Genomic DNA, 26,397 nt, shown 5'->3' on the forward strand with positions numbered 1-26,397 from the left:
ATGCACCTTAATAAATGTATGCAAGCCCTGCTTACAAAGTGAAGGTACTGCTTATGGCAGGTACAGACAGATGGATAAAAATGTGTTGGTCCCAACCCACTACACATCTGTTAGCACTGTTGAAAATTGGATTGTCATAAAATGGTAGTGACATAATGTGAAATCCTGAGAACTTGCAGTGGGGGCAAGATCGAGGCCGATTCCTCACCCACCTTCTTCCTCCCCCACCTTGCCCCATAACATGTCCTGTTGTCCTGGGAGCTAAACCCCTCACATAGGGGGTCATTCCGACCCCATCGGTCAAGGACCGCCGGGGTCGGCGGGAGCACCGCCAACAGGCTGGCGGTGCTCCGCCGGGCATTCTGACCGCGGCGGTACAGCCGCGGCCAGAAACGGAAAGTTGGCGGTGTACCGCCGACTTTCCGCTGCCCATGGGAATCCTCCATGGCGGCGCAGCTTGCTGCGCCGCCATGGGGATTCCGACCCCCTCACCGCCATCCTGTTCCTGCCGGTTTCGACCGCCAGGAACAGGATGGCGGTGAGGGGTGTCGTGGGGCCCCTGGGGGCCCCTGCAGTGCCCATGCCAATGGCATGGGCACTGCAGGGGCCCCCGTAAGAGGGCCCCACTTTGAATTTCAGTGTCTGCTCAGCAGACACTGAAATTCGCGACGGGTGCTACTGCACCCGTCGCACACCTTCCACTCCGCCGGCTCCATTCGGAGCCGGCTTCATCGTGGAAGGGTGTTTCCCGCTGGGCTGGCGGGCGGCCTTTTGGCGGTCGCCCGCCAGCCCAGTGGGAAATCCAGAATGACCGCCGCGGTCTTTTGACCGCGGAACGGTCTTCTGGTGGTCCCAGCCAGGCCGGCGGCTACCGCCGCCGGCCTGGGTCAGAATGACCCCCATAATGTTTTAAATGTCTGTCACTCTGAGGCTGCTGTGATGTGAGATAGAAGAAGTGCAAAGGCATATTTGGAATATTATTCAGTGAGCTATTTATTTATTTAAAGTTTGTACATAGTGCTACCAGTCACCTTTGGTTATTTCAGAGCGCTGCACAAGATGAGCAAAGCTACAGGCCATAGGGTGGGAAAGGTAAAGTTCTAACTAAACTGGATGAGGTGGGAAATCATGTCTCACTTTTTTGAGTCTAAAAATCTTACTTTTTGGAAATTTCCTGAACTGCTTATAATCCAGGTTTTGTGTTATTTTTCCTTTGAACATTTAGGTATGTATTTATCAATATTTATGTTTTCCGGTATTATTAGCATTCATCCACATTTATTTTGTGTTTCCTGAACAAATGAAGCTGTGTCTAGTTATTTCCAAATGTATTTAACGGATAAATGTGTACTTGTACTTTGATGCCTGTTGAGTTTTAGTACTATAACCAGACAAATATAAAGGTACAATCTCATCAAAATATTATCATTATAGTAGAAATAAGTGCGCATATAAAGGTATTTCCTAACTCTCCATGCTGTCTACGCTGGTATTGGCCTGGACGTCTTGAAGAAAACCGTGGCGAGTCACGGAAAAGAAGGTCAATTTTCTCTACTTTTCTATTTTTAAAAAGTAAATACATTCAGGAAAACACTGCTTTCTTCCTGTGTTCTGTCTGTAAACATCAGAAACAAATGGAAAACTCTGAGACTTATTCATTTAGCATGCATTTTGTTCTGAGCTAGAACTGTCGAGTTCTGTGATCCAGGGCTGTGGGTGGAGGATGGGTTGCAGCCAAGGATCCCCTTCTGCCCCCTCCATGCCCTGCCTCTGGGTTACCAACAGGGAGCTGGTTGGTGGGGATTGGTCATGGCACCTGCCTGCTTGAATATTTATCTATGTTGACAGATGCTCTGTGTAGCCTAATGCACTGTACCTTGAAAATCAATCTACACAACTGGAATTGCCCTAATGACTGTGTTCTATTCTTGTGAGTTGTTTTGTATGCCCTGAGTCCGGCCACACCCTTGTCTCTAAGCAATGTGTTAGTCTGCGTTACTGTCATGGCTCTCTGCACAGGTTATAAATCAGGTAAACATTAGGTAATTCACTATGATAACTGAGAGGTATCACTGCACTGATATGCCTTACTTTCAGACCAGAGGCGGCTGGTAATTGCAGCGGGGGGGGCGGACGGGACACACACGCACACATACACACTCACTCACATCCATGCATTCACACACACACATATCCATTCGCAATACTCACTCCCAAATATTCCTATATACAGCACACATACAGACACCAAACATGGAAAAAAATCACACTTACCTGCGCGGCTCTGCCTCAGATGTCCCAGGAGGATAGGGGCTGCTGTCTTTTTTCGTCGGCAAATGAGAAGACGCAGCAGTCCCTACCTCGTCACAGAGTGGGATGGGGTCAGTGAGAGTTGCTGACTCGACCCCACTCTGTGACGATCTGTCAATGATTGACACTTGGCCCTGGGCACTTCAGGGCTTAAACTGAGGCAATCAGTGATGCTCCCCGTCATCATGAGGGGGAGGGTCTCGAGGTGCTTTGGCAGGCTAAAGAGGTCACACTCACAGGAGCTGTCAAAGCTTCAGCCTGGCAAATTTCAGCCAGGAGCCTGAGCATTTATCACATGTACAGCTCCTGGCTGCCTGAACTCAGCCTGACAGACACTCTTCTTGTTGTTCTTGTTGGGCTAAAGGTGAGGGGGCATGGCCCCTACACCCGTTAGGATGGGCCATAGCTGTATAAGACTACTTTCCAGAGCAAAACACGTTTTGCACTGGAAATTAAATTCATAAAAAAACATTTTGTGCTAGTTTGCATCACTTTTGTGACACAAACCCAGTGCTGATGGTTACAGTTCTCCAAATCAAAGCTTGCATGTCTAGAAATCAACACTTTTGTGGCTGCAAACTGCGGCTGATTGATTACACACAGATCTCTGCATGAAGTCCATTAGCTTGTACAGCTATCCCACAAGGTGCCAAGACTTCAGTTCTGTTTACATCACAGTTCATTAGGTTGGAGTTTATGATAGAGCCTCAAATAGAAAATGCTAAATACATTTTACCAGACTTTCCTTTTTACCAAATTATTCCTGTTAGCCGAGCCCATGCTTTTTGCTTGCAGTTTTATATAGCACAAACTTCTCCCAAAGGAGTCAGCGTACCTTCGATGAGCACCAGATTACATGATACAAGGTCAGTTTTTTGCCACATGGAGATTAATGTATTTGCCCAAAATCAGAGGATGTTAAGCCAACGCCAGGACTCAAACCAGGTTCCTCAATTCAAAAGTTGGCAGCTCTGGCCATTAGACCACATCCTCTCCCTTCCTCGTCTTTTTTGAGTCAACTTCTAATGCCATGTCTCTGAAAACCCTAGTGAACTTTGATGGTGGTTTGGAGAAAATGTATTTCAGAAGAGGGCTAATTATAATGGAGTCGATTCACAAAGAAAGTCAGAAACTTATGGGTGATGCTCTCTTTTTCCTCCTGGATGTAATTTTCTGACTTTTTACAATTCACAGGCTTCCCCAGAAGCATGCCTGGAAAGCTGCACCGGGCAGTGGGTTTCAGATGTACTTCTGGGAAAGTTATGTGACACTTCTAGTGTCATCCTAACCCTGCTGTGTCGGGTTCTACTATAAAAGAGGATGGGTCGGACTTTACAAATACCCACAAACATATGAGTTTGTTCCCAAACTCCCAAGGCAGACAGACCACTTTATCCCTGCCTGAGTGGATCTCACAGCTACGGAGATATCTGCTCTTGCAAACCTAAATGTCTGTCAGGAAACCATTTGTAAATTCTTGACAAGCATAAAAAAGTCACATTCGGTTGCAAACATTTGTTTACAACTGAATTTATCTTTGTTAATAAGGCTCAATTAATTTATTCTTGACGAAATTCTGTACAGTTCATGAATTTTGCGAACTTCTGAAGTAGTGCTTCGCCTTTTCATAATAATTATTTGTACCTTTGTACAGAACTTTTTTACAATCCAATCCTGTCTAAACCGTAAGTCCTAAAATCCTAAATTGACATTAAGGTACAATTCCTGTCACTGTAGGAGCAAATACATAACTTTCTAGTTCAATCTACAGCAGAAACAGCCTTGGGTAAGCTAAGCTTGTCATTGAGTCTGCAGTTTTGCATGTCTCCTTGGTTGTCTTTCAACATCCATTCTGCCTCTATGGAAGATACAGGAGCGTGATTTTGTGCCACCAACAGGGATGGTGTAATCTTGGTCAGCTATCTAATATGGGAGAAGGATGCTATTGCCTTATATTCATTCTAAGTGAATAATGGTGATCTCTCAATTGGTCCCACGAAAAAAGCTCCCCGTTGGAGTATTTCAATACTAGACATCTGTGGGTTACTAAATATTTGTGGCATGGTTCTCAAAAGGCTACGATTCAGATTCTTGAAGTCTCACTTTTCAGGTGTGAATTTCGATGTCCTGCAAAAGAATTGTCGCCTCTCCTTTTCTTCTTTGAAATACCCCCTCCGTAATGTCCATCCTCTGAATGTCTTCTCTCTGAGTACAGCCTACTCTGCTGAGTCATGTGCATAGTTGCTTTAATCTTTATTTCTGTATGTCTGCAAATTGCCCACACATCATCTGAAAGATCAACACTGGCCATTCCTTGAAATTCATACCATGCAACCTAGCATCACCTAGTCTCCTCTATCTCATCTACTAACCCCACCTACCACCTGAACTCACATACCTCCCACCCCCACCCCACTAATGATCACACCTGACTACTACTAATTTCCTCTACTCACACACTGGAGTAAATGCAGGGCCTGGTCCCCTTGAGAGCACAAGACTAATCCCAAAACCCAACAATACTAGCCACTGAACTAACCACTTACCTTTGATTCTAGAGAAGCGCCCTGCCCGGTGTAAAGCGCTTCAACACCTGATCATAGGAAGTAAGCGCTATACAAATGCAATAAGTGTACAATTTAGTCTCTGCATCTGCCAAACAAGCATGTGCTGACAGCCATGGAGGTCTCCACTCGGTCCTGGGCCTTTATATATCTGTGAAGTGGTCTTACCCAGTGCTCTATGTCAGTTACACAGTTAACTATACAGTAGTGGGAATTTCAGATTCCCTTTAGCCACTTTTTGGTTTCAAATGAAGTATAGCCATTGATTACGACCCTCCAATTATTTCTTTTAGGCTAAAACTTTCAGGAAGAAAGTTGAAGAGTGACTAGCTCTCGAAGAGTCGGAAAGGGAGTTTTGTTCCAACTTGAGCATTTTGAGCTGTGGAGCTGTGCTGTGGAGCGCACGAGACGGAACAACCCCCCAGGAGGAATGCTGTCCAGGAAGAACTGACCTCACAATCTAATGAACAATATATCACGCTCTAGAAGCGACCGAACAAACTACTTTCGAACTATGAGTGAGATCACCTACGATCCTTCACATCTCTGCCCTCACTCACCTCGGTGGCCGGATGGCAGCGACTATGTTCCCTTCCCACAGGGGCTTGGACGGAGCTCCCCAGAGCTGAGAGCGGCCGCTGCCGCTGGGTGTAAACAAAGAGGCCTGTCTGTCTCCCGGGCAACGCCGGACGCCGAGGCCGGGAGGATGGGAGGATGGGAGCCTTCCGCCCGTAACGCAGGCCCCGGGCCGTGAGAGAGGCCCAGTCCTCACCGGCAGAGCCGAGGAAAAGAGATCTCTTACTTACTGTTCGCGTAATGCAACGCTGTCTCTGAAAGAAAACTTTCTGTTTTTGTCTCTTGGATGCTCGTGGGATGTCTTATGAGAACCCACTTTTCGACGATAGGACTTTTTTTTTAAGCTGGACCAATTGAACACGTGAGTTTTTAAGCAGAGTTATTGGCAAATTAAAATAACATAACGTTTTTTTAGAGTTCTCAGGGAAAAGCTTATATTGAAACTTCATTTAGATGCTTCAACATTCACAACAAACACCCAGATTTTTGGGAGAAGCAGGGTTGCAGTATACAGGCCTGAAACAATAAACGAGCATTGTCAAAGTCAATACATCTGGCTTGAAGGCGCTGCTCGAGGCAGACTACTTTTGTGCATGGATGTATTTTTATGTGTTAGCACATTAAAGCAAGCCCTGTTGGCTTTGCCAGTGCATCTAATATTCCCTAAAGTTTAGAAAGGAAAGTACACGTTTTCACAGCATTTCAATACCTTTCACGCGCCTTATACTTTTGCCATTCACAACCATCGAGTGCTACATTGTATTTCTGGACATCACTTAAGGTCAGCATCCACCTGTAACCCTGTAATTCCAGTGACAAAAAGGCCACAAACAAGAAAAAGATCCAAAAAGCGGTACAGTGATACATCCTTATCATGTCAAACTCAGGTCCATGGGCATCGGATCCTTGTCAGGGCTTCTACATACTTCCCCATAAAATAAATCTAAATCTAAAGGAAAATTATTTACATGGTGGTTATCCAGGAATTTAGGGATTAATCTGGCCCTCTTGGAACTATGTTGGCCACACATCATCCACATGGACGAACAAACCAGGAACTCTGTAAACAATTAATCAAATACGTGATTTTAAGGGGATGGTATATATGCTTAAAATGTGTGTGTTTTTTGTAGACTATATTCAAAAGAAATGGTTGTTACCGTTGCAGTTTATATAGAAGTTACATTTGGGCAGGGTGTTTCGCAGTGCCATGCAGATTAAAACATTAAACAACACAATAAAACACCTGCAAAAATGGAACAGCAGTTATGTATTTACAAAACATGAAGTGCGTGAGTCCCGTAAGTCAAAATAGCTGGGTCAATGCCAAATTGTCAACAATAATCACACTGTGCTCTAGAAGGGCATATTTCCATACACTGAACACATTCATTGGGATGGAGAAGCAGATTTTCTTTGTGAATACTTACAAACAATATGTGAACATGTTCCACTCCTCCCTGAATCATTACACAAGACATGAATTAAACAAACCAAAACAATGAAGACAAAATGACAACTTGACCCATCTCTGCTAATGAGGTTACATCAAGAATCCCACATAACAGGAGTGAGGCTCATTTTTTCTGTCTCGTGTCAAGAATATCAGAGAGGAGGTCTCCCTTAACAGGCAACCGTGATGGAGTCACAAGAAATATAATCCAAACTAATCCTGCCAACGCTAAGCTATCAGGAGGTTCTGGGCTTGGGATGGCTGTGTCTGTTATAACATTATAATGGGTGAAAAACTGCATACCTACCATAGTCTTGCACATGTTGTAACTCATGGGGGTGAGGCACTCTATAAAATGATTGAACAATACTAGTGCTGGCCTGGGGTTATTTGCACTGGAAGGCATTTTTAATAATTACCAGTGGTGTTGCAAGGGTGCAAATTGCCCTAATTCAAGCAAGGAAAATGCGCTCCCCCCTCCCAGTAGCAGACGTGTCCCTTCCATCTTGGATCAATGTCGCTGTACCTGCTGCAGCAATGATAGCCAGACACCTGATGGCTGCTGCATTATACAGCAATAACATGGCATAGAAACAGGCTGCTGAGACCAACCCTACCCTTCACACCCACCGGTTCCTCCTTGGCTCTGGAAATCTGGGTAGCTGTGAGAAAGGGGACTTTTTTTACTGTAATATTAGCCTCACCCTGGCTGTGGTGTACGGGCGAATTTTAGTTTTGCATTGCGCACAGCAGACTGACAACCAGATGTCAGACATGGTGGTTGTGGCACTTGTGTTTCTGGTGCTTGTATTGGTGATGGTGGTGGTGTTACTAGGGGTACTCATGGTATTGGTGGTTCTACTGTGATTGTGGTGGAGGTGGTGGTGGTACTGATTGCTGTGGTTCTTGTACTTGTGGTGGTCATTATGAGGATGGTCCTGGGTGCTGATACTGGTGATGTAGTGATGGTACTGGTGGTACAGATGGTAGTGTTAGTACTGGTGGAACTCGTGGACATGCTGCAGGTGGTGGCTTAACTACACAAAAGGTGATGGGAGGAATGCTTACAATTAGTCTAACCACAGTCAATCACTTGAGGTAACATTCAAACCCACTGTTCTTAGCCCACAATGCCACCTCAGTTTGGACCAAGCCACACACAAATGGGTATCAACAGTTCTTTAAGAGGAACAGTCCAGTCTGAACTGCCAAGCCACGTGATCTGTGAATTGAAACAAAAGCAACCCAAGATCGGTTTCGCCTTAGTTGGGTCTAGCTTGGTTCCAGTGGCACAGTGCACACGGGACCCATGTCTTTGCATAACCTAGCCACTTAGGGTTGTACATCAAACACATAAAAGGTGATAGAAGGAATGCTTGCAAGAGAACTAATGTCTGGCAATCGCTAGGGTAGCGTTTCAACCCATCATTCTTATGACCACCATGCCACCTCAGTTTGGCAGTTCGCGGTGGACTGTTCCTGAGGTGGCATGGTGGGCACACATCCCTACACTTTTTCTGCATCTTGGCAGGGTGTGCGGAGTTTTCTTTCCAACTTGCATGTCAATTAAATCTGAAACAGTCCAAGGAGGAGACTGGTGCAAAGAAGTTTCAGTGTGAAGCTGCTTTGGGCTAGATTTAAAGCGTGGGGGGTACTCAGTAACAAAGGCAACAGAGTACCCTCTCCACCAAACTAAATACCCGCCAACTTCATTTAGAGTTGATGGACCTTCAGTATATCGAAAACAGGGATACTCCATCTCTGCCGGCGACATACACCTCTGACGGAGGAAGAGCCATATGGGATTTTGCCATTTGATTACCCTATATATAGAATAGGCAAACAAAAGGCAAGTTTTGACTGTCTATCACCACCAGGTAATACCAGGTGGCAGTGCTTAATTTGTTAAAGAATGAGTGCCAGGGCTGAAAGTTCTGCTCAGAAGTCCGCAACTGGTCCATTTAAATGTCACTGCACTAAATAAAAAGGCTGTGTTGTCTTCAAATCACAATAGGCCTCTATAATCCATTGCAAGACACCACCTACCCCGTTATTTCATTCTTGCAGTTGCCTGCTTTCTCCCTTTGTGATACTTTTTCTGTCTTTCAGTTGCTTTGTTTTTCATCTTTGTGTGTTTTTCCCTCTTTTGCTACCAGTAAATGTCTGATGCAGAAAAATAAGTGCCAGTTCCCAAAAGTAAGTGACGGTGGTATCTACCGGCAACCACTGGCTCAAATTAACGCCCTGCCCGGCAGTAAGGGATAGTGAAAACTGCAAAATGACTCCCATACCATGAGAGAAAACTTCCCTGGTGAGGAAGTGATTTTTTTATTTATTTTCATTTCAACTTTCATTTAAACTTTGCAGTATGGCTCCATCATGTTGACAGAGCTGCCAATCAAACCTTCAATGCATTGACAGGAACCGTTGTCACAGCAATTCCGGCCAATGCAAGATATGTCCACTGGGCCACCGGACATCTCTAGGTTTGGCAGGCGGGTACTCCCTCAGTAAATGTAAGAATATAAAGATGGCTTCTGGGTTTTAGATGCCTGTAATGTATTCCAAGCATTCCTATCGCCAAAGCTTCCTATTTGGCCTTCTGCAGACGTACTCTTAGCCCCCTTTCCTGTAATTAAAACATAATGAACCAGTATGAGGGAAGGCACCCCTTCCTACACTTGTTGGGATATCTGCTTTGTATTTCCTCCAGCTTGTGCGCATGATGCACCTTATGTCAGGGTCTCGGGATGTTCGTAGTCCCAGTTCTTCTGGGCAGTCCTGCTGGTGTTTTTCACCCTCTGGTTAAAATGAAAGGCTGTTGTGATGCTGACAGCATCTTCTAGGCTGAGATGAGGATGATGATGTACCCACCAAAGCACAGGGGAAGCTTCTAAGAATTTATCTAGTAGAATCTAATTTTTAAGGTTCACTATGGACACATGCTTGCACTTTGCAGCCACTTGCCAGTTTAATCCCGAAAACGGAAAGAAGAGAACCTATGGTTTAATATCTTCAGTCTTGTGTGATGCTGACAGCATCTTCTAGGCTGAGATGAGGATGATGATGTACCCACCAAAGCACAGGGGAAGCTTCTAAGAATTTATCTAGTAGAATCTAATTTTTAAGGTTCACTATGGACACATGCTTGCACTTTGCAGCCACTTGCCAGTTTAATCCCGAAAACGGAAAGAAGAGAACCTATGGTTTAATATCTTCAGTCTTGTGGGATGGAATTGGGTTTTTTAGGATAAATCATACAAAAGAGTCTCTCTAGTATCTTCTTTAGACAGTCATATGCTATATTTCCTATTGGTTTGCTACTTAGTGGACTCTTTAGGATCTTTTGTGTGAATAAAGGGGCTGTATTATGGCCCGAATCATTGTGGAGCCTTGAAGCATTTTTAACTTCTTGCTCAAATGTAGTAAAAACATATAAAGGATCTTCTCCAGGTGCATTTATTTGCATAGGTATGTAGGGCTGCACCTGTGAGCCTCTTGTTGTTTCTTGAGAGGTTAATTGCATGGCCTTTATGTTAGTCGTTCATGCTGGAACTCTAGTTTAGCAGCTTGTGCTTGTTTATGTTGAATTACTTCATGTAATTGAAATTGCCTATCTGCCACAATCATAATAAGACCTTCCATGAGATGTTACATTGACAACCAGCTAGTCTTTGTTTTAGTGTCATAAAAATGAAATTATTAAGAAATGGATTCATAGACAGTTCAAGGAGTCTCCCAAGAATTTCATCAAGTATAGTGTATCATGTTGGTGCCTTAAAATGTCAATTTAGGCATATCCTTCTCACTCCTTTGAGGAATAAAATGCCAGATCGTGTCAGTCCCTTACTTCCATTCTCCCAGTTCCCATAAACAGTAATAACAGTGCTGTATGTTTTTTTAGCTCAAAGTGGATAATAACACTTGCTAATCGTATGCTTAAGGATATTGCCAAAAATGATGAAAGGCACCTGTTTCTTAGCTCAGCATAGATGGCAATGGGCTTACCCCATACTTACAAATTCTGCATTCTGACATTTGAGCACCTGAGGTGGCCAGATTTAGAGTGTTGGTAGTATTGTAGAGTGCATCTTATAAAGGAGCAGCTCTACAACTAACAATAGTGTGAAGAGACCCCCTCCTTACCGGATAGTCCAGCTGAGATCTCCCATCTCCCTTCTATAGCGTTCCACGGTCAGGAACACCTAACAGAAAAGGACAAAACTATAAAGGCTAGGAAGCAAACTAGTGCCAGGTCACCAACAGTAACGAAGGACTTGCCCTTTCAGGAGAAGCAAGGCTGAGTCTTGCACATGAAAGGAGGATCATGTCAGCCGGAGGGGGAGTCCCCGCCCCCTGGACTGCAGCAGGAGAAACTGTGTCTGGAGAGGGACAAGGAGAGGAAACCACAGGAATGAAGAGGAGCCCAACTGGGACCAAGGAGAGGAAGCAGCGCCCGAACCAACAACGAGGTGGAGGGATAGAAGGAGAGCCACCCACACCACTGCCAGGGCGACACAGAGACCGAAGAGGTGACGGAAACCTGGTGTGAGGACTGGTGGACACCGCCAGCTGAAGCTCTAGAGTCCGCCACAACTCTGGAGAGTTGTGGTTAGTGCAGTGAGTGGGGGGGCACAATAGACTTGTACGTAAGGGTGAAGGTAGAAATGAAGGGGCAGTGTGAGAACTGAAGACAAGGAGACATTTACGTTAACAGGGCAGTGTAATTTTATACAGAGTGTCACTACACCTTTATTTTTTTAACTATCTTTCTTTTACTTGTCCCTTAGCGTCACTGAGTGCATGAAGCCCTTTTTCTCTTGATGTTATAAACCTATCCCTGATCCCTGAGCACCATTTTCTGCTCTTTACCAGCACCCATACAGGAAAGGAACCACACCTCACAGGACACCACTGGTTTTATGGTTACATGGATGCCTCCTATGTAAGAAACATTACTTACGTTTGAGGGGATTGGTGGTGACATCCAATGAGGGACCCTGCAAAGGAAGAGAAGGGAGACAGAATCATCACATCAGTCGAGTTTTAAAAGGAACATAGCAGAGACATTAGATTTCATCCCAGTGTGGACCAGACATACCTATGCAACATTGCCCTGTTTTGTTTTGTAGCCAAATAAAGGCCAAGATTCAGAAATTAACCAAGCCTCTGAAGCCATATTTCTGCCCATCCCTTCTACAAGTGGTGTCAGAAGTGGGATTGGAGAGAATGGAGGCTATGGAAATCAATATGTCAGAAGGTCATCAAAGGCTGGAAATAATCATGGAACGCTTCCTTACAGAAGCCACAGAAGATAGGGAGAATTTCCAAAAAGCTATCACAAATCAAGCTGAGAAACTGGATAAGGTAGCTCAGTCCCAGGATGCAGCAATAGGGAGGTTAGCCGAAGTACTGAGACAACAGCGAGGACACACTGCCCTCCCTTCTGAGGTGGTACAGAAATATGTAGAAGGGGATTTTTTTGAAGTATGAAGGTTTAGCCCAGGCCGCTGCATGGCCTGCTGACCGTTGGGAGCAATATTTAGGGCCCTTACTTACAGGGGAGTCACAGACAGCATATCAGGTGCCAATCCTCAAGGAACTACTGCTTATTTTAAGATTAAGAAGAGCATCCTGGAGACATTAGGAGTGGACTGTGAAATGTATCAGATTAGACTTTGACATATCAAGGAAGGCCCCCAGGGGACCCCCTGAGCTTTATATTATCAGGTAGGGACATGATAGATAGATGGCTCAATCCAGAGACTGCCACCAAGTGAGAGATAATGGAGAAGATATATTCAGAACAATTCCTAGCCTCCTTACATCCTCCTATCCAAAACAGCATAGTAATCTCTCACTGGAGCAGCTGTGGAGATTGCGAGCGCATACAATCATGCCCAGGAATCTTGCAAAGGACGAAAGGACTATGGGTGGAAGGGTAAGAGTACGGGTATCCTAAGACTGGCAAAACCTAGTGTCCCGAGAAAACTAGAAGTAGTTCCCATAATACCAGGGCCCAATCTCAAACCCCCACCAACAGGACCCCAATGTTTTAACTGTGGGTAACTAGGACATATTGCTAGACTTTTTCCACATAAAGAAGAACCAATGGAGACTGTAGTAGCCAGGTCTTCTCATTAAACTACGACAGAGACTAAGCCCACATATCACTGCTTCATTAAAGTCAATGGAGATCCAGTCCCAGCACTTTTGGACATGGGGAGTCACCACAGTGAGATAAGGCTACAAAGTATCCCGGGATGGGCCCCTACACCTATTGAAGAAGTAAACATACAGTGCGTCCATGGGGACAAAAAGAAGTATCCTGTCTCTGAGATTGTCTTACAACATAAAGATGACTCAATAATCCCCCTCCAAGTAGGGATGATCCCCCGGCTCCTTGAACCGCTTATTGTAGGTACTGATTATCCAAATCCTGACACCCTGGTTTGGGAATGATGGAAAGAGAGGAATTATTGGCAGGACATAGCCCCGTTTGCACAAGTAGAGGATGAAGAATGGCCCATCCCAAAGATACGCAAGAGTAGGAAACAGAGAAGAGCAGCCAAGCATATCGTACCTACGGTAATGACAATATATCGGGAAAAATACAATTGAGAGTTAGATAGGACCTTCTGGGCAGCTCCAAGAGAAGAACCCCAGTTCCAAGAAGCATGGAGAATGGCTACGGATGAAGAGGACCCTCATGTGGTACCCTACCCTCATCGCAAAATCGATGATTGGGATCTTTTCTAGGGTTGGGTTTCCGCAAGAGATAAGTGTTCAGGAAACTCCTTTTACATCCAAGCTAATGAAACATATCTGTGGACAACAGATTCGCACTGCTGCCTATCATCCCCAGACAGATGGTTAGTAGAGCGGTACAATTCTACGATAAAAACCACATTGAAGAAATTACTGGGCTTAGAGGCACAAAAGTGGGAATAAATGCTGCCTCTGGCTTTGTTTGCTATTAGATGTAAGGAGCAAAGCAGCTCTGGATTCTCTCCCTTCGAATTTGTGTTTGGTCATAAGCCACGTACACTATTAAATATGGCCAGGAAGTCCTGGGAGGAGAGAAACGTTCACTCAAAACCCTTGTTAGAATATGTTACAGGACTGAAAACACATTTGAATCAAATCAGAGAAATAACCAGGCAGAACCTAGAGAATGCACAGGAAGCCCAAAAAGATCAGAACAATAAACAGGCTACAGTAAGAAAATTTGAGACAGAAGACTATGGCCCTCATTACAACCTTGGTGGGCGGCAGAGACCGCCCCCAAGGTTGAACGGCAAAGCAGCCGCCTATGCGGCCACAAACCCACCGGCCGCATTTCAACATCCCCGCTGGGCCGGCGGGTGGAAACAGAGTTTCTGCCCGCCGGCCCAGTGGGGATGTCGGCCGTAACATTGCAGCCGGCTCCTAATGGAGCCGGCGGTGTTGCGGCTGTGCGACGGGTGCAGCTGCACCCGTCGCGCTATTCACTGTCTGCTGTGCAGACAGTGAAAAGCAGGGTGGGGCTGTGCCTGCGGGCCCCTGCACTGCCCATGCCAACTGCATGGGCAGTGCAGGGGCCCCCAGGGGCCCGCGACTCCCCTTCCCACCAGCCTTTCCATGGCAGTCTCTACCGCCATGGACAGGCTGGCGGGAAGGGGAGTCATAATCCCCAAGGCAGCGCTGCAAGCAGCGCTGCCCTGTCGGATTATAACCGCCGGGACAACGATGGTGGAAAACCGCTGGTCCTGGCGGTGTGACCGCGACGCTACCGCCGCAGTCAAAATATGGCAAATTGTACCACGGTACGGTCGCCAAAACAACTCTGGCGGTCTTTGACCGCCAGGGTTGTAATGAGGGCCTTAGTGTTAGTAATGTTACCTTTGTCTAGTAAAATGCTGTGCCAATTGCAAGGACTCTTCAGAGTATTGGAGCGAGTAACTCCTGTCACATACAAATTAGAGATAAACAAGGAAAAAAAGAAACTCAAATCTATCATGTGAACCTATTGAAAAAATGGGAAGGATCACACCCAGTCCTTTGTAACTCTCTATCGGTAGAACCTGACATACTCAGAATGTGCGTTGATCCTGATCCAGACGAAAACCGGTGAGGAGAGTAGTTTACCCAGTTAAGATCTTATCAAAAAATGTTTTCTACCGCCCCAGGAAGGACCCATATCCTATCTCACTCAATTAACACCAATCCCGGGGAAAGGGTTAGACTGAGACCATGTAGAATACCTGAAGCCCGAAGACAGGCTACTGAGGAGGAAGTACAGTCCATGTTAAAAATGGGAATTATTGACCCACCAGTGAGTGAATGGAACTCTCCCATTTGCTCCATACGCTTCTGTATTGACATTAGAGAGGTGAGCAAGATCTTTAAGTTTGACACCTATCCTCTTCCCGGAGTAGACAAAATTATTGAAAAACTAAGAAACACTCAGTACATCAGTACCTTAGATTTATGTAAGGGATTCTTGCAGATCCCTCCTAATCCAGCTGCTAAAGAAAAAAATGCCTTTTCCACACCGGGCGATTGTATCAGTTCACTGTTTAACTCTTTCAGCGAATGACGAATACCCTATTGGCACTGCACCAAGGTTATTCTGCAGCCTATGTCCTCCATACATTGGACTCAGTATGGCATAAGGTGAATTCCAAAAAGAGTCATCTAGCAGCTACGTAAGTCCAATACTTGGGATATTTTCTGAGAGAAGGGATGATATAACCTCAGGTGGAAAAAGTAGCAGCTATTCAGCCACTACCTTTTCCTAAGACAAAAAGGGATCTCAGGCCTTCCTAGAATTAGTAGGATATTGCAGGTGGTTTATCCCTCATTTTTCTCAAACCGCGGCCCCCTTAACAGATCTCCTAAAGTAGGGTAGAGAAACCGAAACTGGATTACGTCACTCCACCCAAGTCACTTTAGCTGCCTCCCAAAGCTTAAATGATGCCCTCACTGTTCATCCTATTCCCCTTAGCCCTGATTTTTCAAAACCCTTTTGTAGTAGGGTCCCTGTGGTATCCCTACTCTACACGCCTGGTGGTGTACAAATAGGTCAGTTAGTCGTTCTGTGGAGTCAAACTAAGTTTATTATGACTTTCAGATTAGTCACTGTAAACTTCTGTAGTACTGTCTTATGAACGAACTGGTTGTTAGCAATAATGGTGGCTTGGCTTTTTAGAGCGTTCTGTAAGGTCTCTTTGTCTGTTTGGGGTTCCCTCCATTGTTCTTCCCACACTAGTTGGAGATGTCGCTGACCCTCAGCCAACTGATTTATCATGTCCTCCTGGGTGGGTTTTGTCTCCATGATCCCTTCTCTTGCCCTTTCGTGAGGGTCAAAGCCCACCTCTGACACCCCTGTAGTAGGGTACCTGTGGTATCCCTACTTTACACGTCTGGTGGTGTACAAATAGGTCAGTTGGTCGTTCTGTTGAGTCAAACTATGATTATTATGAGTTCCAGATTGGTCACACTTTGGGTGTTGTTCTTGGTCTCCAAAAACATCAAAAACAAAATACAAAAAAACAACTATGAGCTATTACGGGACTTCTTGTGTTTTTAGCTCAGCGTCCGTTTCTCCTTTTCTATTTTTTACCGGGTTCCCTGTAAGTTGTAGTTCACGGTTATGTTTTCTCTTGCTCTTTTCCAGGTCTTTCTCCAGTCTTCACTGCGCCTCCGTGCCCATGGACATGCGAAGAAGAGAACAGAGGAACCAGCTCAGGTAAGTGTTTTCTTTTTCTTTCAGGTTTATGCATGCAGGGGGGGGTGAGATTTAAGGTTGGAGGGATATTGTGCACACCCGTGAAGTGGTGTCTATATAGATATCTAGTGCCAGAGCAAACAGCATGAGCCCAATATTCACTCTGTGACTGTGAATGGGCCTTAGGACTCCGTATGTCAAACCCCTTGCGACCGGTGGTCCCTGCCCGACTTCCCCACCTCTTCCCCAGACCCAGCCTTCTTCCACAGGGGAAAAAACGTATCCCGGAAACGGGATCGTACCTGACAAAGCCATGGCCCTCCTGGGATGTGGCGGGTCTATGGGCTTCTTTCCGCGGCGTACTCCTCTCTGTGGCCTCTTCCCGATGGTCCCCGGGTTCGTTGGTTGGAAGGCGGTGGGCTCGCCTTTGGGTGCACTTGGCTTCTCCTGTCTTCACGGTAGTCTTCTTCTTGCCTCTCTCCTTCCTCTTGCGTCTTCTCTCCCGTCCGTTTTTCTCCATGCCTCTCTCTTTCTTCACACGTCACGTTCTTTCATCCTTCTCCTCTCATCTCTCTCCGGTCTTCCTCTCCACTTCTCTGGCCAGCACTCCCTCCTCCACTTGTCTCCTCCCTCTTAAAGCTGTCATGCTCTTCGGGATTCGTCAGCGTTTTGTTCTCCGTCGTCCCCCTGGGTCACTCACCTGGTGGCTCGGGGTCTCGGATGTCCTCTGGGGTCATGGGAGGTGTTAGCGCCCTGTTATACATGCTCTCCCCCTGGAGTGGCCGATTCGGCCACGTATTCACTGGGTGTCTGGACAAGAAATCCGCGTTGGCCTGAGCTGAATCAGGGATATGTAGTACCTTGAACACAAAAGGCTGAAGGGCTAAAAACCAACGTAGTACCCTGGAGTTGGTGTCCTTAAGACAAGCTAGCCACATCAATGGGGCATGATCTGTAAGGAGGGTGAAGGGCCGTCCCAGCAAATATTACTGGAGAGCTTCGATTGCCCACTTTATAGCAAGACATTCCTTTTCCAAGGTAGGGTAGTTCCTCTCCCTTTGTAGCAGTTTCCTACTGATGAACACAAGGGGGTGCGCCCTCCCTTCCTTGCCATCCTGTGATAGGAGGGTACCTAGCCCTTGGTCTGAGGCATCCGTTTGCAAGATAAATAGCTTGTTAAAGTCAGCGCACCACAAAACTGGATTTGAACATAGTATCTCCTTGAGTTTCTTAAAAGTGTCATTTTGGGGACCTGTTAGCTGGGGTATCTTATTCAGTCGATTTTTCCCTAGCATGCCCATGAGGGCCGCTGCATGTGTGAAACAGTGTGGGATAAAATGCCGGTAGTATCCCACCATTCCTAAGAAGGACCGTATTTCTCGTTTCGTTTTGGGAGGAGGTATTCCCCTAATGGCTTCGGTTTTGTCTACCTGAGGGCGGATCTGTCCCTTTTCTATAACAAATCCTAGATAATTAATGGAACTTCGGGCGATGTTACATTTTTCAGGATTAGCGTTAATCCAGCGTTCCTTAGGGTCTGAAGAATCAGTGATAAATGGTATAAGTGTTGTTTCCAATTGTAGCTGTGGATGACAGTGTCATCCAGATATCCCGCAGCATATTCTCTGTGAGGCCTCAATGTTTTTTCCATAAGTTGTTGAAATGTGGCTGGTGCACCATGTAACCCAAATGAGAGGACAGTAAAGTGATAGAGTCCTGTAGGAGTGGAAAAAGCCGTCTTTTCTTTATCCTGGGTATTAAGAGGGATCTGCCAATATCCTTTGGTGAGGTCTAGGGTAGTGAGATGTCGAGCTTCTCCTAGTTGCTCAATTAATTTGTCCACCCGGGGCATGGGATATGTGTCAAAACTAGATATAGCATTGAGCTGGTGGAAGTCTATGCAGAATTGAATAGATCCATTCGGTTTTGGCACCAGATCAACTGGGGAACACCAGGGGCTATTGGATGGCTCTATTCTACCCGCCTTTAGCATTTCCTGGACTTCCTTTTCTACGACCTGTCTTCGGGCCTCAGGAATGCGATATGGTTTTAAGCGCACTACCTTCCCCTCCTGTTTTTTTATAGTGTGCTGGGTTAACGTGGTTTTTCCAGGTGTTGTGGAAAAAAACATCCTTGTGTTGATTAAGGAGAATGGTTATTTGGGTTCTCTGTTGTTCTGAGAGATTAGGGCCAAACCGGGCTAATTCCTTTTCCCCTTCCTCTAAACGTGGAAATAACAAGATCTCTAATGGCTTTGTCTGATTTATAAGTAATACAGTACCTTCCGTCGAGGATGAGGGGTTTTCCTCTTCCCAGATTTTAATAAGGTTGATGTGGTATATCTGGTTTTTCTTAGGGGTGGAAGACGTCTCGACTCAATAGGTAACCAGAGTTACTTTTTCAATAGCCCTTTAGGGACCCTGCCACTTGGTTAATAACTTGTTTTCCGAGGAAGGTAATAGAACTAGGGCCTTACTCCCAATGGGTATGTCTCCCAATTTTGTTTCTATAACATATCTCCTCTTCTGTTTCTCTTGGGCCTCTTCTAGATGAACCCTCACACCTTTCCATATTGAGTGTATATTGTCCTTTAACTGGTGGGTGTACTCTAGGATATCTCAACACTCCTCTTCTCGCTCTTCCCACTGTTTGGCAGCCACATCCAGTAGGGCCCTTGGCTGCCTATCAAAAATCAATTCAAACGGACTATGCCCGGTCGAGGCTTATACGTGCGTTCGGATGGCGAAAAGGACTAGGGGCAGCGTTTTGTCCCAATCCCTCCCTGATTCTGATATTGTTTTTTTCAGGAGGGCCTTGATGGTTCGGTTATATCTCTCGACTAAGCCATCAGTTTGTGGATGATAAACTGAGATACGTATGTGTTTTACCCCTAAGACCTGACAGATCTGGAACATGAGACGTGACATAAAGTGAGTACCTTGGTCACTTAGAAGTTATTGGGGAGATCCCACTCAGGAAAAAAAAACAATCATAGCATGGGCTACGTTTTGGTTGTCATACTGGTGAGAGGAATGGCTTCCGGATAGCGGGTAGCATAGTCTACTAACACCAGAATGTATTGATAACCCCTGGTTAAGGACAAAAGGGGACCTTCCAAATCCATGCCCACCCGGGAAAACGGTACGTCTATGATGGGTAAAGGAAACAGTGGGGACTTGGGGACTGAGGATGGATTGAGCAACTGGTATTTAGGGCAACTATTACAGAACCTCCATATATCAGAGAATACCCCAGATCAATAAAAGTGACGCAGTAGATACTCCTTGGTTTTTTCCCAACCATAGTGTCCACCCTCCACCTGCCCATGTGCTAGATGTAGTACCTGTACACAGAACGGGGTGGGACCAACCAGCAGGGATTTTAGCATTCCTTTCTGTTGTAGGGTTCTATATAACAACCCATTCTGCATAAGAAAATATGGACCCACCTGACCTGTTGGTTCAGAGACAGCGGCGTCCCAGGCCTGTTTCAGGGAGGGATCTTTCCTCTGGCTCACTCTAAACCATCCTGGAGTAGACAATACCATTTTCTCTGTGGATGAAAGAGGGAAACAGTTAGGAGTTATCTGTTTGCTCTGTTCTTTCTTCTCCCGTTTACTTAATTTGGGTCTTCCCTTACCCATTTCAATACGGGTGTTGGAAAAGGGGGCCTCATTTATCCAAGCATTTGTTGTGTCTGGTTCCCTCAACTGTCTATCAGATTCTGGAAATCATAGTAGTCTGTTCCAATAGTCATATCTTGCACCAGGTGTGGTACACCCCCTACTATTATCTTTTCTTCCCGACCTTTCCTTTCTGTTGAGACCTCTGCTTTGGGGTAGGCTTTACTGTCCCCGTGTATACAGTAGATGAGCACAGTCTTTCCTTCTTGCCATTAGTCGTTGGATACCTGGGAGGCATTAATCACAGTTTGGCTACACCCTGCGTCAATCAACACTTGAGTGGGGGTCTGATTCACTTTCATTACTTTTACATAGTGTGGTGTCTTTTCTCCTGACCATAATACCCTACCCCTGGTCAATCCAATTTCCATGGGTTCGGGGTTTGGTAGCTTATGGGGACAGTTACGGGCAATATGTCCCCATTCGGCACAATTATAACATTGAGGGTTTTGGTTTAGCTCTCTCGCGGGGAAGTGTACACTCAGGTTACTCTCAGGCGGAGTTTGAGAACGCGTCTTTTGAGCAGGAAGACTGTTCCTTGTTGCTGCTATTGCTCCTTTTCCCGGTTATATTTTAAAATCAGGGGTTCTGTGGAATGCACAGGCTAGTTCTATCACAGAGGTAATAGTGACTCTGGGATGTTGTTTAATCCAGTTTCGAGTACTGGTGGGTAGAGCTTCCAGAAATTGCTCTAAGAGTATAGTTTGGATGACCTCCTCTTTCGTATTGTCGACGGGTTTTAACCATTTTTCCCCAAATCCTGTAGTCTATAAGAAAGGGCTCTAGGGTTTTCAGAGGGAACCCACTTAGTCCTACGGAATTTCAATCAATAGTGCTCTGTGTCGAACCCCACCCTTTGTAATATGGCCTTCTTAATATCCTCATAAAGGGTGGTTCCCCCTGGGTTTACTGCTTGATAAGTGGCCTGCAAGGTGCCAGTCAAAAGGGGGGCTACATATTGTCCCCACCCGTCCAGGGGTCAGTTGGCCGAGGTAGCCACCCTTTCAAAATTGGTAAAGAAAGCGTCAGGGTCTTCCCCTTCCTGATGCTTTTGTGGTAAGGAGCTTGGTACATTCAGATACACCCTAATGGAGGCTATTGTGTCTGTAAGCTTCTGTAGTGCTGACTCATGAACTAACTGGTTGTTAGCAATAATGGTGGCTTGGCTTTTTAGAGTGTTCTGTAAGGTCTCTCTGTCTGTTTGGGCTTCCCACAGTTGTTCTTCCCACACTAGTTGAAGATGTCGCTGACCCTCAGCTAACTGATTTATCATGTCCTCCAGGGTGGGTTTTGTCTCCATGATCCCTTCTCTTGCCCTATCGTGAGGGTCAAATCCCACTTCAGACACCACTGTAGTAGGGTCCCTGCGGTATCCCTACTCTACACGTCTGGTGGTGTTGGTGGTGTTGGTGGTGTTGGTGGTGTACAAATAGGTCAGTTAGTCGTTCTGTTGAGTCAAACTAAGTTTATTATGACTTCCTGATTGGTCACACTTTGGGTGTTGTTCTTGGTCTCTCAAAACATCAAAAACAAAATAAAAAAAATAACTATGAGCTATTACGGGACTTCTTGTGTTTTTAGATCAGCATGTGTTTCTCCTTTTCTTTTGTTCCTTGGGTTCCCTGTAAGTTGTAGTTCACGATTATGATTTCTATTGCTCTTTTACAGGTCCTTCTCCAGGCTTCATTGTGCCTCCGTACCCATGGACATGTGAACAAGAGAACAGAGGAACTAGCTCTGGTAAGTGTTTTCTTTTTCTTTCAGGTTTATGCATGCGGGGGGGTCGAGATGTGAGGTTGGAGGGATATTGTGCACTCTGGTGAAGTAGTGTCTATATAGACATCTTGTGCCAGAGCAAACAGCATGCGCCCAATATTCACTTTGTGACTGTGAAGGGGATTTTATGACCCCTTGCAACAGGTGGTCCCCGCCTGACTTCCCCACCTCTTCCCCAGACCAGTCGTCTTCCACAGGGGAAAAAACGTATCCCGGAAATGGGATCCTACCTGACGAAGCCACAGCCCTCCTGGGACGTGGTGGGTCTCTGGGCTCCTTTCCACGGCGTACTCCTCTCGTGGCCTCTTCCCGATGGTTCCCGGCTTCATTGGTTGGAAGGCAGTGGGCTCGCCTTCCGATGCACTTGCCTTCTCCCATCTTCACGGTGGTCTTCTTCTTGCCTCTCTTCTTCCTCCTGCATCTTCTCTCCCGTCCGTTTTTCTCCGCACCTCTCTCTTTCTTCACACGTTCTTTCACCCTTCTCCTCGCGCCTCTCTCCGATCATCCTCTCCACTCCTTCGGCCGGCACTCTCTTCTCCACTCGTCTCATCCCTCTTAAAGCTGTCATGCTCTTTGGGATTCATCGGCGTCTTGCTCTCCGTCGTCGTTCCGGGGCACTCGTCTAGTGTCCCATGGTCTCGGATGTCCTCTGGGGTCACGGGAGGGGGTACTGCCTTGTTACACCTTTATATTACAAACAGATGCCTCTGAGGTAGGTCTAGGTGTGGTCCTCTCCCAGGAAGATGAGGTAGTAAATGAGAAACCTATTTAATTTCTGAGCAGAAAAGTATTTCCCCGATAGAAGAATTATGTGACAGTGGAAAAGGAGGCTTTAGCCATTAAATGGGCTGTAGATGCCCTTCAATATTATCTTGAAAGCTGGGAATTCACCATAAATACTGATCACGCTCCTTTGGAGTAAATGTCCAACAATAAAAGTAATAAACCCCACATACTATGCTGGTTTCTATGATTGCAACCCTTCCATTTTAGCACTCAACGTCGAAAAGGAAAAGGACACGGTAATGTAGACTTTTTGTCTAGATATCCACTGAAATAATTTCTTTTAAGGAAGAAAGTAGTGGTGGAGCTATGTGAAGAGACCCCCTCCCATGCCCCTCCTTATCTGATAGTCCAGCCGTGATCTCCCATCGCCCTTCCATAGCGTCCCAATGTCAGGAACACCTAACAGGAAAGAAGGACAAAACAGTAAAGACTAGAAAGTTAACTAGTAGCAGGTCACCAACAGGAACGGAGGACTTCACCTTTCAGGAGAAGCAGGGGGGATTTGGGCACATTAAAGGTGGATCAGGTCAGCCGGAGGGGGGTACCCACCCCCTGGACTGCAGCAGGAGAAGCTGTGTCTGGAGAGGGACATGGAGCGGAAACTCCACAGGAACGAGGAGCCCAGCCGGGACTGAGGAGAGGAAGCAGCACCCCGAGCCGACAACGAGGGTGAGGAAGAGAAGGAGAATCACACGGGCCACTGCCAGGAAGAGGAAGCCGGGGCAGAGGCAGAGTCAGAAGAGGTGACGGAAACCTGGTGTGAGGACTGGTGGATGAACCCAGTTGAAGCGCCAGAGCCCACAACAACTCTGCAGAATTGTGGCTAGCGTGGTGAGTGGGGGAATGGGGGCACAATAGACGTGCACACAAGGGTGAGAGTAGAAACAAGAGGTGTAGTGTGCGACCTGAAGATAAGGAGACATTTATGTTAACAGGGTATTCTAAATTTATACAGAGTTTCACTACACTACTATTTTTATTTCAGATCATTTTTTTACTTGCCCCTTTACGACACTTAGTGCATATAGCCTCCTTCCTCTTGATGTTATAAACCTATCCTTGATTCTTAAACACCATTTTCCCTCTCTTTACCACCAACCAGACCCCACAGGGAACTACCGGTATTATGGTGACAGTGATGCCACCTATGTAAAAAACATAATATTTACCCCGTTGAATGTGCTCCTTTTGTTTGAGAGGACTGGCGGTGACATCCAACAGGGGACCCTGCAAGGGAAGAGAAGGGAGACAGAATCATCAAGTCGGTCAAGTTTTAAAAGGAGCATAACAGAGGCATTCGATTTCATCCCAGTGTGGTTCAGACATAACTGTGCAAAATTGCCTGTTTTGTTTTTGTAGCCAAATAAAGGCCACGATCGGAAACTGATCAAGCCTCCGTAGCCATATTTCCACCTATCCCTTAGATAGATAGATAGATAGATAGATAGATAGATAGATAGATAGATAGATAGATAGATAGATAGATAGATGGATAGATAGATAGTTAATTCAGAACACAGTCAGACATATTCTGCATAGGAATGGTTGAGTCTTTTACAAACGCAACACCATAAATGTCTACAAACCTGTCTTAGGCAATAACCTCTATTTATTCCTTAGTACTGGAAAGGCACTTCTAGAGCAAGGCCCATGTTGTTTTGGTGGACTGATCCTAAAAGGGAAGCCACAGAGCGGGTCATCTTATTTTGCTGAACATCATGAACAATATAGTGCAGATCAGCTAATTTTGCTGTAGATTATGAACCATATGTGAATAAACAGGTCTACCCTTTAGTCGGAACTGAGCCTGGGCACATAAATTAGAGCAAAAATAGTGGCTCATTAGAAAAAACTTCTGATTGATAATGAAACATCCAGAACCGTCTGTGTTGACCTCAACTATTCCCACTTCAGTTATAGTCAACGTTCCCACCCAGAGTGGCTAATTAGACCACAGGTCCTCATCAGGTCGATATCCATAACTAAAAAGTATCTACAAGACAAAATGAATACATAAAAATTATACTCAGTACTTGTCACAGTTTTAAAATGTATTTATTTGCTTCCCTATAAAGGTTTATTTACACAGAAATGCAATAGCGACCAACTACGAGCTATCCTCTGAAGTGAAAGGAACTAAGTAGGAGTACGAATTGTGGCTCAGATAACACTGGGAGACCTTTTCACAAGAAGGCTTCCCCAGACACACCAGTCATCAGACAGTAATTTCTTTAATTTAACATCCATTAACATTGTTAAGCATCATTTATTCTGGATTTAGTTTTATGGTTTCTTGAGTAAAATGTAGTCCTTTGTCACCTGGAACAGGTCAAGATCTAGTCCTCTCCTACCTTGACGTAGGCAGTTCCCATCTCCACAGTCTCCCGACACCTCACTGGCCACCCGAGAGATATCCTACAGACTGTAGCAAGTCTCATTAAAGTCCTGAGGAGGTTTGACTATATCACCCCTATCCTGTAGGAGCTAACCTGGCTCACTGTCCAAACCCCCTTCAGCAACAGCTGCATCACATACAAGGCCACCAGAAAAGCCTCTTTGACGTACCTGGCTGAGAAAGTAACCACCTATTGCATGCAGTGCGTTAATACACGCCAAGGCATCACCAGACTGGAAATAAAAGACTGCAAAGACGAAAAACAGAAGACATACTTTCACCATCCTAGCTCTTATGATCTTGGAACATCGCCATCAACATAGGAACTGATCTATCCCACTTTTAATTAAGAAAGGATCTCAAGACTCCCCCCTTCAGAAAACACTACACTTCTGTCTAATAAATTCACCCACCATTATAGTATCCACTAGTGATAATTGCCGTAGGATATGATTAATTAAGATTAGATTAGGAAAGCCTTGAATTCATGGCTGTAGTCTACTCAGCTTCTCACTGTGCAGTGGGTCAGCTGGTAATAATACCACATAACCAAGATGTCTACCAAATACCCAAATGCAAATTAGTGATCTACATATGGGACAGAAAATATTTTCTGGTCATTATTAATTCAGCTTCTAAAAGTTGTAATGGTGTTTTTTTTAAACTCCTATTGAATTTCTGGTGTTTCACATTTATATGCCGTGTTTATTCTAAAATGTAGAGGACATTCATCTATGCTTTTTCACAAGAATGAAACGTAACCTGTCGTATTGTAGACACCGGCCTCCTAGGAAATATTCAATTTCCCTACTTTCACACTACCTTACATTTCGTTGGCACACAATAGAATAAAATATATACTACATTCTTTATTCCATTTCCCATACTGACTGCAAAAAGGACAATGTGTAGTGTGAATTAAAGGACAATGTTGACCGTGTATTATTTTTCAGGTCGATTCTATTTTTATCACATCACCTGAGGGAAGCCAAGAATTTAGGACAACCTCCTTCAGTTGTCCTGTTTCCAAAACCAATTAAGCAGCGGCACTTGTGTAGCAAAAGTGAAAGAACAGAAAACTTATGCTTTGTTAAACTTCACCCAAGAGCACACGCTGATGGAGTGTAGTAGCTAATGGCCCTAGAC

General features: G+C 45.4%; 1 protein-coding gene and 1 long non-coding RNA gene across 2 annotated transcripts in view; one reads left to right on the forward strand and one right to left on the reverse strand.

The window, feature by feature from the left end:
- The window catches only part of MORN3 (MORN repeat containing 3), a 117,881-nt gene extending 112,309 nt beyond the window's left edge, over window positions 1-5,572 (reverse strand). The window contains exon 1 of the mRNA XM_069214910.1: window positions 5,435-5,572. The gene's annotated coding sequence lies outside the window, so the exon portion shown is untranslated. The remainder of the gene's footprint in view (window positions 1-5,434) is intronic.
- The window catches only part of LOC138266286 (uncharacterized), a 41,397-nt gene continuing 20,565 nt past the window's right edge, over window positions 5,566-26,397 (forward strand). The window contains exons 1-3 of the long non-coding RNA XR_011199491.1: window positions 5,566-5,811; window positions 16,562-16,633; window positions 21,963-22,034. This is a non-coding gene — a long non-coding RNA (uncharacterized lncRNA). The remainder of the gene's footprint in view (window positions 5,812-16,561; window positions 16,634-21,962; window positions 22,035-26,397) is intronic.

This window comes from Pleurodeles waltl, chromosome 11, assembly GCF_031143425.1.
Source record: "Pleurodeles waltl isolate 20211129_DDA chromosome 11, aPleWal1.hap1.20221129, whole genome shotgun sequence".
Taxonomy (NCBI): domain Eukaryota; kingdom Metazoa; phylum Chordata; class Amphibia; order Caudata; family Salamandridae; genus Pleurodeles; species Pleurodeles waltl.